The sequence below is a fragment of the Ranitomeya imitator genome, chromosome 5, assembly GCF_032444005.1.
Source record: "Ranitomeya imitator isolate aRanImi1 chromosome 5, aRanImi1.pri, whole genome shotgun sequence".
NCBI classification, from domain to species: Eukaryota; Metazoa; Chordata; class Amphibia; order Anura; family Dendrobatidae; genus Ranitomeya; species Ranitomeya imitator.
In genome coordinates, this window is record NC_091286.1 from 422828191 (window position 1) to 422839954 (window position 11764).

The window sequence follows — 11764 nt, forward strand, 5'->3', positions numbered from 1 at the left end:
TGTCCTGTGTGAAAAGGACTTACGCTACAGAGAGCATTGGAAGCCTATCTGTTACAGATCATTCAGAGCTGGGTCTGTGTTAACAGGATATTAAATGACCACGTATCAGTAGCCAGTATCTGATTGGTGGAAGTTTATTGTCCCAGGTCAGCCAGTGTGAAGGAACCCTTAGCCTGCCTCAATGTTTAGATGAGTTGGATTCCATGACACCCTGTGCAAATGTTCAGGTTAAGATATAAATAAATTGCGAAAATTAACATTATACATATGGTTCCCCTTTTAAGTCATGTTTGAAATAAATGCTGTCTGTGTAGTACCTGACTGGCCTTACAATTCTCGCAAATGCCACGTAATCTGTACTGGCCAAGGGCTGCATAGGCCTGGAAAACTATTAACAATATCAGAGTCTTCAAAATGCGGATGCTGTTAAAAGCTTGAGCTGGGCAGAGAGCCATTATCTCCCTGCTCTGCCAGTCACTCTGGCAGACTGCAAGCCTTTTAGAGATAGGCTCCATGCAGGTGACGTTTGGCAGCGCAATGCTTTGAAACCATCATGACACCCAACATCCCGAGCACCAGCCCACTGCTAGACAATCTGGGTGAGGAGACACCGGCTGCAATGGACAGAGAACCATGATTGTGCATAATTATTTTTTAATTATTATGGGGCTCAGGAGGGGGGGGTTGTGGGGCTATAATAATGTTTTTAGTAGGCAGTGGATCTATTATACATTTTACCATACATAGACACCATGGGGTCATTATGTTGTATATGTAGAGGTGTGGGGCTATCATACTGTACATAGGGAGCTGTGGGTCCCATAGTATTCTATATATGCAGCTGTGCAGGCATCATACTGTGTATAGGGGACTATGGGCAATCATACAATATGTAGGGAGCAATGGAGTATCATAATGTATATATGGAGCATAATACTGTGTATACTGGGCCTTTATAAGGTGTATATGGGATCATGGGGCCATCACACCGTGTTTAGGGCTCTTGGTCATCATAATGACAGCTCCAGAAACCAACATCCAAAGCCAAGTCCTAATCACATGTATATTACACACTGTTAGAATTCGGCAGGCTGCTCTACTACTTGCAGAAAATGTACCAAGGTGTGTACAACTTAATGAGCAGTATGATGAAATTATTCTTAAACTAGTTGACGGTTTTATGTAGTCATGGTGTAGCAGGATTATGTAATCTGAACTAGTGGTAATATTGGTAATACTGGTCTTGATTTACATCTGGCACAGTAACATTTGTTGTAGAGACCTTCATATGGGGAAAGATGGGTAGCATGGACATGTATGCTTTCAAAATGCCACAGCTGAATGTTAGTCCCCGGTGCTGTGTCTGTGTCTAAATCGACCATGGAACAACCTACTAAGTCTACAATGTGGTTATTAATCTCCAGAATTAATTTGGGGCAGCACTAGTTGTTATCATAATCACACATAATCATATGATTACATCCTTACAATCATACATTTTATTACAGATAGCCCATCTAAGCAACTGTTATTGTATTGATTTATCGACTGGACCGCTATGTGTCCTTTACCGATCAGATAACTGAACTGAATGTTAAAGTGATGCAATTGTTCCTCTTTTATTACAGTTATGTGTTGGCAATACCAAAGACACCGAGCTAAATGACAGCTCACCAACCGTAAGCAGAACTGGATGGAAACTAGCGCCGGCCTCGTCTACTTCTAAGTTAATAGGACAATCACTATTCATTTCTTTTCCTCCAACATTCCTGAGACAGATGAGATAGAGTCTGCTTAGGTTTAATTTTAGATTTAAATTGGTCCTTATTGGTTCTGCCAATGCTAAACACTATGCTTAGATTTAATTCTGACTTTGATCTATTGCTTAATGGGTTTTTAGTGTTCTGGTGGACAACTTATTCTAGAAGTAAACAAAATTGTATAATTGCTTGCTAATATTATATTTAACCACTTAATCTCTAGGCCCTAATGTCAGACTCAGGATGCATGGAAAAATATGTATATTAATGTGCTTAAAAAAGGGTCATGAATCAAGTTTTGTCGCACAAAAAAGAATGATTGACAGGTTGTACATCATGTTTGCTAACATATTTACCGACATTAACCAGGATCATTGTTATGCAGTCGTGAAAAACATCTATTTTTTATTAACTCAGTATGTAAATGTTTCTAAGAACCTAACAAACTGAGCTGGGAAGAGGGCATCACCAAATAATGAAAAAGGGATCAACCTAAAGCATGCTTATGAATTACATGAGACAAGAAAAAAGAGATGCCTGCTACACAAAGGGATCACCAATAAATGAACAACATAATTTTATTTAAGTATCCAACAACACATACAAAAAGACATAAATATAAAAATATTAAAAAACAAAAGGTGGTATAAAGAGCAACAAAACAAGCCCACAATATTGCAATGCCCAGCTTCCTATAGTCGCTGTTGATGAAAAACTAATGGCCCCTAATTTTGAAAAGGCTGGTAATAAAATGCATATACCGTCATAAACTAAGGCACATTATGGATGAATGCTTTAAAAGAAAACTTAATATAACCAACAACCAGAGCAATAATCAAAGACTGGTTTAGTCTCCCTGATAATACCTATGTGAAAAATAAATTCCCAGCACCATGTACAAGGTCACAAAAATATATGAAACCAAACAGATGAAGCAAAAATTGCCACTTGAGTACAGTATATAAGTATAAACTGCACTAGTGCATGCAAAAATATGCAAGATCAAACATAAATCATTGAACCAAACTGCAACAACATGAATACAAATGCAAATAGAAATGTTGCAAAAGCATACATCTATTGGAAGTGACCAGAATCAAACCTGAATATATCAGGATGATGAATGTAAATGGGGCCATATCAGCGAATAAGTACTACGGAGAATTATCAACCAAGAGCAAAAAGTAATACTACGAAAATATACTTTTATTCATTAGAGGTAAAATTACCCTTACGGCGCGCGAATTTTTGCCTGTAGGACATTATTGCAAGAGAGCTTGGCTGAGTAGATTACACAAGAAGGAAAACACACAGCAAGTCAGCAGGATCTAGGAGCAACATGGCAGATGTGACAACCTACATGGTGAGCTGCAGCATGTGCTACATGTTCACAGATCGACCAGAAGAAGAATCCAATTTCACCTGTCAGAAGTGTAGACTAGTGGCCCTTTTAGAAGAAAAGGTGCGGGGTCTGGAAGAAAGAATAGCAACTTTGAAACTCATCAAAGAGAATGAAGACTTTCTAGACAGAACAGAAGCATCTCTACTGGTCACAGAAGGTGCAAAAAGTGTCAGAGAACCTCCAAAAGCAGATGAGTGGAAGCATGTGACCAAAAGAAGCAAGAAGACCATGGAGAAATCACCAACCACACAACTGAAGAACCGATATCAAATCTTTGTAGAGGATGAAGATGGCACACCTAAGAATGAAGCAATACCAGCAAGCAAAAAAGAAAAGGGCACACAGCAACAAGTGACAGCAAAAAGTACAGCCAAGAAGCAACGAAGAGTGGTGGTGGTGGGAGACTCACTACTGAGAGGCACCGAAGCAGCCATCTGCAGACCGGACATAACTGCAAGAGAAGTATGCTGCCTTCCAGGTGCGATGATCAAGGATGTGACCGATAGGATACCAAAGCTCTTCAGCTCCAAGGACGTCCACCCATTTCTTCTGATACATGTTGGCACCAATGACACGGCAAGGAAGGACCTACCGACAATCTGCAAGGACTTTGAAGAGTTGGGGAAGAAAGTAAAAGAACTGGATGCACAGGTAGTTTTTTCTTCTATCCTTCCAGTAGACGGGCATGGCACCAGGAGATGGAACAGGATCCTTGATGCAAACAACTGGCTAAGACGATGGTGCAGACAACAAGGATTTGGATTCCTGGACCACGGTGTGAATTACTGGTATGATGGACTCCTCGCCAGAGACGGACTACACCTCAACAAACCTGGGAAACACACATTCGCCAGAAGACTCGCTACACTCATCAGGAGGGCGTTAAACTAGAAGAAGAGGGGACGGGAAGAAAAACATTAGACTCGAACAAAGACGACCCAGGAAAACATACTCAGAAGGGAGGTAAGAACATTTCTAAAACAATCCACAGCGAGGAGATTGGAACAAAACAAAATCCTCTAAACTGCATGCTCGCAAACGCCAGAAGCCTGACAAACAAGATGGAAGAACTAGAAGCAGAAATATCTACAGGTAACTTTGACATAGTGGGAATAACCGAGACATGGTTAGATGAAAGCTATGACTGGGCAGTTAACTTACAGGGTTACAGTCTGTTTAGAAAGGATCGTAAAAATCGGAGAGGAGGAGGGGTTTGTCTCTATGTAAAGTCTTGTCTAAAGTCCACTTTAAGGGAGGATATTAGCGAAGGGAATGAGGATGTCGAGTCCATATGGGTTGAAATTCATGGAGGGAAAAATGGTAACACAATTCTCATTGGGGTCTGTTACAAACCCCCAAATATAACAGAAACCATGGAAAGTCTACTTCTAAAGCAGATAGATGAAGCTGCAACCCATAATGAGGTCCTGGTTATGGGGGACTTTAACTACCCGGATATTAACTGGGAAACAGAAACCTGTGAAACCCATAAAGGCAACAGGTTTCTGCTAATAACCAAGAAAAATTATCTTTCACAATTGGTGCAGAATCCAACCAGAGGAGCAGCACTTTTAGACCTAATACTATCTAATAGACCTGACAGAATAACAAATCTGCAGGTGGTCGGGCATCTAGGAAATAGCGACCACAATATTGTACAGTTTCACCTGTCTTTCACTAGGGGGACTTGTCAGGGAGTCACAAAAACATTGAACTTTAGGAAGGCAAAGTTTGAACAGCTTAGAGATGCCCTTAATCTGGTAGACTGGGACAATATCCTCAGAAATGAGAATACAGATAATAAATGGGAAATGTTTAAGAACATCCTAAATAGGCAGTGTAAGCGGTTTATACCTTGTGGGAATAAAAGGACTAGAAATAGGAAAAACCCAATGTGGCTAAACAAAGAAGTAAGACAGGCAATTAACAGTAAAAAGAAAGCATTTGCACTACTAAAGCAGGATGGCACCATTGAAGCTCTAAAAAACTATAGGGAGAAAAATACTTTATCTAAAAAACTAATTAAAGCTGCCAAAAAGGAAACAGAGAAGCACATTGCTAAGGAGAGTAAAACTAATCCCAAACTGTTCTTCAACTATATCAATAGTAAAAGAATAAAAACTGAAAATGTAGGCCCCTTAAAAAATAGTGAGGAAAGAATGGTTGTAGATGACGAGGAAAAAGCTAACATATTAAACACCTTCTTCTCCACGGTATTCACGGTGGAAAATGAAATGCTAGGTGAAATCCCAAGAAACAATGAAAACCCTATATTAAGGGTCACCAATCTAACCCAAGAAGAGGTGCGAAACCGGCTAAATAAGATTAAAATAGATAAATCTCCGGGTCCGGATGGCATACACCCACGAGTACTAAGAGAACTAAGTAATGTAATAGATAAACCATTATTTCTTATTTTTAGGGACTCTATAGCGACAGGGTCTGTTCCGCACGACTGGCGCATAGCAAATGTGGTGCCAATATTCAAAAAGGGCTCTAAAAGTGAACCTGGAAATTATAGGCCAGTAAGTCTAACCTCTATTGTTGGTAAAATATTTGAAGGGTTTCTGAGGGATGTTATTCTGGATTATCTCAATGAGAATAACTGTTTAACTCCATATCAGCATGGGTTTATGAGAAATCGCTCCTGTCAAACCAATCTAATCAGTTTTTATGAAGAGGTAAGCTATAGACTGGACCACGGTGAGTCATTGGACGTGGTATATCTCGATTTTTCCAAAGCGTTTGATACCGTGCCGCACAAGAGGTTGGTACACAAAATGAGAATGCTTGGTCTGGGGGAAAATGTGTGTAAATGGGTTAGTAACTGGCTTAGTGATAGAAAGCAGAGGGTGGTTATAAATGGTATAGTCTCTAACTGGGTCGCTGTGGCCAGTGGGGTACCGCAGGGGTCGGTATTGGGACCTGTTCTCTTCAACATATTCATTAATGATCTGGTAGAAGGTTTACACAGTAAAATATCGATATTTGCAGATGATACAAAACTATGTAAAGCAGTTAATTCAAGAGAAGATAGTATTCTGCTACAGATGGATCTGGATAAGTTGGAAACTTGGGCTGAAAGGTGGCAGATGAGGTTTAACAATGATAAATGTAAGGTTATACACATGGGAAGAGGGAATCAATATCACCATTACACACTGAACGGGAAACCACTGGGTAAATCTGACAGGGAGAAGGACTTGGGGATCCTAGTTAATGATAAACTTACCTGGAGCAGCCAGTGCCAGGCAGCAGCTGCCAAGGCAAACAGGATCATGGGGTGCATTAAAAGAGGTCTGGATACACATGATGAGAGCATTATACTGCCTCTGTACAAATCCCTAGTTAGACCGCACATGGAGTACTGTGTCCAGTTTTGGGCACCGGTGCTCAGGAAGGATATAATGGAACTAGAGAGAGTACAAAGGAGGGCAACAAAATTAATAAAGGGGATGGGAGAACTACAATACCCAGATAGATTAGCGAAATTAGGATTATTTAGTCTAGAAAAAAGACGACTGAGGGGCGATCTAATAACCATGTATAAGTATATAAGGGGACAATACAAATATCTCGCTGAGGATCTGTTTATACCAAGGAAGGTGACGGGCACAAGGGGGCATTCTTTGCGTCTGGAGGAGAGAAGGTTTTTCCACCAACATAGAAGAGGATTCTTTACTGTTAGGGCAGTGAGAATCTGGAATTGCTTGCCTGAGGAGGTGGTGATGGCGAACTCAGTCGAGGGGTTCAAGAGAGGCCTGGATGTCTTCCTGGAGCAGAACAATATTGTATCATACAATTATTAGGTTCTGTAGAAGGACGTAGATCTGGGTATTTATTATGATGGAATATAGGCTGAACTGGATGGACAAATGTCTTTTTTCGGCCTTACTAACTATGTTACTATGTTACTATGTTACCCATAAGGTAGGGTCAAAGAGATTTAATTAACACGATCTTATCAAAAACAAGAAAGATAAGCTGGCGGAATATACTGAACTTTCCCTTCCTTACCCTACCTTACCGCGGAGGTTGGCAACCTAAGTTCGACATGGCATCCCCATTCAACATTGGCTTTCCCTTATGACCCTAAAGGGAGGAACTAACAGAAAACCATCACCAACACCAATAACATTAAAGTGTGTAAGATAACGCTTACTGCGTGTCTTGGGGGACACTCGCTTGGCAACGGGATAAACGCACTCAGGCACGATTTTCTTACAAAAACAGTCTGTTAGGTTTATTTCCACATCAGCATAAATCGCAACCTGAGGAACTTGGTAGTATGCAGGTGCCTGAACACCGTCTGCACATATTCAACTTTAATAAATATAACCCCAGACTCATAGTGCAAAGTGTCCAAGTAACATGTCCTGGGCACTATAAATCCTACTCCAAGAAGTATTGATATAATTAAAGGAGAACAAAAGGAGCGTTAAACATACCAACATAAAAAAGTACAACATTTTATTGAAACATAAACAAAAGACATATACAAACACATACATGAAAATAAGGACACTAAAAAGCACCCCTAACACCCACACTGGTCCTCAAAGGTATAAGGCGTGTACATGGTACCAGAAAATGTGTCACGCAAGTGGTACAAAATGGGCAACCGTGTCCATATAGAGCACCATGGACCCTAGACTGAGCCCCAATGGTCCTGAGGTACAGACCTAAATGGGGCTTATAGACAATGCTGCAAATACAAACAGTCTATGAACCCGGACACACTTCCGGAAGTATGGGATATAAGGCTCCTTCTGTGGAGTTTTAGACACTTCCCCTTGAGAAAGCAAAGAGAACGCTAGAGCGAAACGCGCGTCAGGGGTGTCGCCCAACTCTTTTGATCCCTTCACCTGGGTAAGTGGTACGCTTTGGTTACTGATTTCACTGCATCTATGACGCTACATGCATTTTTTATACCGGCAGTGTCATCGGTTTCCTAGAGTGTGTCCGGGTTCATAGACTGTTTGTATTTGCAACATTGTCTGTAAGCCCCATTTAGGTCTATACCTCAGGACCATTGGGGCTCAGTCTAGGGTCCATGGTGCTCTATATGGACACGGTTGCCCATTTTGTACCACTTGCGTGACACAATTTCTTGGACCATGTACACGCCTTATACCTTTGAGGACCAGTGTGGGTGTTAGGGGTGCTTTTTAGTGTCCTTATTTTCATGTATGTGTTTGTATATGTCTTTTGTTTATGTTTCAATAAAATTTTGTACTTTTTTATGTTGGTATGTTTAACGCTCCTTTTGTTCTCCTTTAATTATATCACATATTCAACTTTACAGTGGAGCCACAGTCCCTCACTGACCCCGGTCAGCATAACACGGATCCCTGTCCGTTACCTGTTGGCGACCATCACACAGGTACCCCGATGCCTCTTATCCTCAGAGGTATCCCATAGAGTAAACACAGTCTCTCTCTCTCTGACCCCGGTCAGTATAACACAGTTCCCTTTCCATTACCTTTTGGTGCCAACTACACAGGTTCCCGGATATTTCTTATCCTCAGAGGTATCCCACAGACGTTTCTCTCTGACCCCGGTCAGTATCACTCACTGTTATGAGACCTCCTTGCTCTGGCTCAGACTAGCCAGCACTCACTCCCATGTGCCAAACACGCCTCTATTACATAGGTGTAACCACAACAAGGTAACTCACATGGCTAGTCAGGTGATCATGACATCACCGCAGGTCCTCAAACACACAACCATCTTAGGTATTCACACACATCCCTTTGGGTGGGTTTGTAGGTGACTGGACCCACCCATCTCTCCAATCACCTGGAAGCTTTCCCAATGTAAAACAAATCCCTCAGCACTAGATCTGCTGCGCAAAACATGCCCAGGCTTCCATCACAGGGCCACCCACCTCTGCAATACATACCGCCCATTAATCACATGGCCAGTCGCTATGCCACAAGTGCTATAGTGAAATAAAATGCAACAAATGATCTGCATCAATAGTCTGTATCTTTTTAGAGAGATTATAAATGACGGCTCTCAGTATGAAGTACTTTCTGTGTCAATAATCAGAGAATGAAAAAACAGTTTAGTTTATAGCAAAAAGTATCCTAGAACAGTACATTGGTGATTTGCATATAGAATACCAATAGTAAACCAGAGTTTAGATAACTGACCCATATACTTTCAGATTCACCAATGATCAAATTATGGGTTCCTTGCTCATAAGAGCTAATCAACATGATGGCAACAGAGTTATCTATGAATATGGATAAAGTGAAGCCAATTAAAACATATATGAAAGTTGATACAGACAATAATAATAATTAGCCCATAGATTTCGTGGCAGTTGTCTAAAGTAGACAAATAGAGGATGTACTCATCCAATCTAGTAGTGCAGACCCATCCCAACTCATTTCCTCCAGGAGGACAGACCAGGGGTCATTAGGGAAAGAAAGAGGGCTTGTAGATAGGAGACATCTACAATGAGCCACATCCCATAGTGACTGCTTGAAATGAAGGGTTACACATGTCTCACAATTAGGTCCGATTTGTATAGTCCCACTAGAGCATACTGGAAATCGTCACTGGAGGCTCCGTGAAACACAAATGCACTCCAAAGGAGGTCACAGGAAGCAATCTAGTACAGGATATCCCAAATGGGTTCCACATGTTATCAGCCACCATACATCACCGGAAGTGAGCTAGGAGGGGCGGTGTCAGGAAGGACATACGGCTATACTGGAACGCTTCACGTTCTAAATATACTCCAAAGCTCTATGGTAGGCATGAGGAGATTATGTATATTTTATTATTATGAAAATCATTAATACAACTATGCCCAGGAATAAGACAGCTCATATGATTACAAATACCTTACTAATTAAAGATTGTAGCAGGCGATAGCTAGAGACATTATATTCTCTATCATTATGGACATATGGACCTTATATTGAACATATGAACAGTAATTTGACCACCATTGGGTCAGCATTGTTAGAATCTGTTTTGTTTTTTGACTATCCGCCATCTTGTTGTGGTTTTCTGGCTGCTGGTCTTTTTCCCCTGGTGCTGGGTTGTCTTAGGTCAGGTGATTGTATCACCCTTTATTACCCAGCACCTACCTCCCATTCCTTGCTGGACAACAGTGTTAATCTGCTTGAGTTCTGGCTAGGTGCTTTGATATCTTTCTGTGTTTGACATTGTGCAGTTCTGGGATCTCTGGTTCTGCTATCTTTAGTTTCTGTTTTCAGTTGGTTTCTGCAACCATCTCTGTGTTTTCTCTTAGGAAGTGACCTGTTTTTATACCCAGTCCTTAGATCTTTCAGGGACCTCCTTCCCCCTATCTATAGGTCTTTGCTGAGATTAACCTAGTATCGTCGGTGGGTCTATTTGCAAGGAATGGGTCCCCCACTCCATCATAGGGTATCAGCCTAGTCTCAGTGCAGGGTCAGTTTTCTCTTTCTATCCTAGTTCTGTGTTGCAGTTCCGTAACAAGCATGGTTAACTGAATTGTGCCCTATATGGTTCTACATCCTTTTTGGAACCAACAACGTGGTCTTAGGGAAGACCTATTCGCACACCAGAATAATTCTGTCCTAAGGACCTAGTGAACACAACAAAATTATATAAAATAAAGATAGTAAAACTGAGTTGCTCATTTAAGCCAGCAGTTAAAATGGATTCCTACAGAAAGATCCATCTTGTCTCAGATTGCAGAATTTTCCTATCTCAATCACCAAGCCTGGCTGACTGAGGCACGGTCACTATAGTTATTAAGGTTGAAGGAAGACTATATGTCCATCTAGTTCAACCCATAGCCTAACCTAACATGCCCTAACATGTTGATCCAGAGGAAGGCAAAAAAACCCCATGTGCAAAGAGTAAGCTCCACATTGGGGAAAAAAATTCCTTCCCGACTCCACATACGGCAATCAGACTAGTTCCCTGGATCAACGCCCTATCAAGGAATCTAGTGTATATACCCTGTAACATTATACTTTTCCAGAAAGGTATCCAGTCCCCTCTTAAATTTAAGTAATGAATCACTCATTACAACATCACATGGCAGAGAGTTCCATAGTCTCACTGCTCTTACAGTAAAGAATCCGTGTCTGTTATTATGCTTAAACCTTTTTTCCTCCAACCGCAGAGGATGCCCCCTTGTCCCTGTTTCAGGTCTATGATTAAAAAGATCATCAGAAAGGTCTTTGTACTGTCCCCTCATATATTTATACATTAAAATGAGATCACCCCTTAGTCTTCGTTTTTCCAAACTAAATAGCCCCAAGTGTAATAACCTATCTTGGTATTGCAGACCCCCCAGTCCTCTAATAACCTTGGTCGCTCTTCTCTGCACCCGCTCCAGTTCAGCTATGTCTTTCTTATACACCGGAGACCAGAACTGTGCACAGTATTCTAAGTGTGGTCGAACTAGTGACTTGTATAGAGGTAAAATTATATTCTCCTCATGAGCATCTATGCCTCTTTTAATGCATCCCATTATTTTATTTGCCTTTGTAGCAGCTGCCTGACACTGGCCACTGAATTTAAGTTTGTCATCCACCCATACACCCAGGTCTTTTTCATTGACGGTTTTGCCCAGAGTTTTAGAATTAAGCAC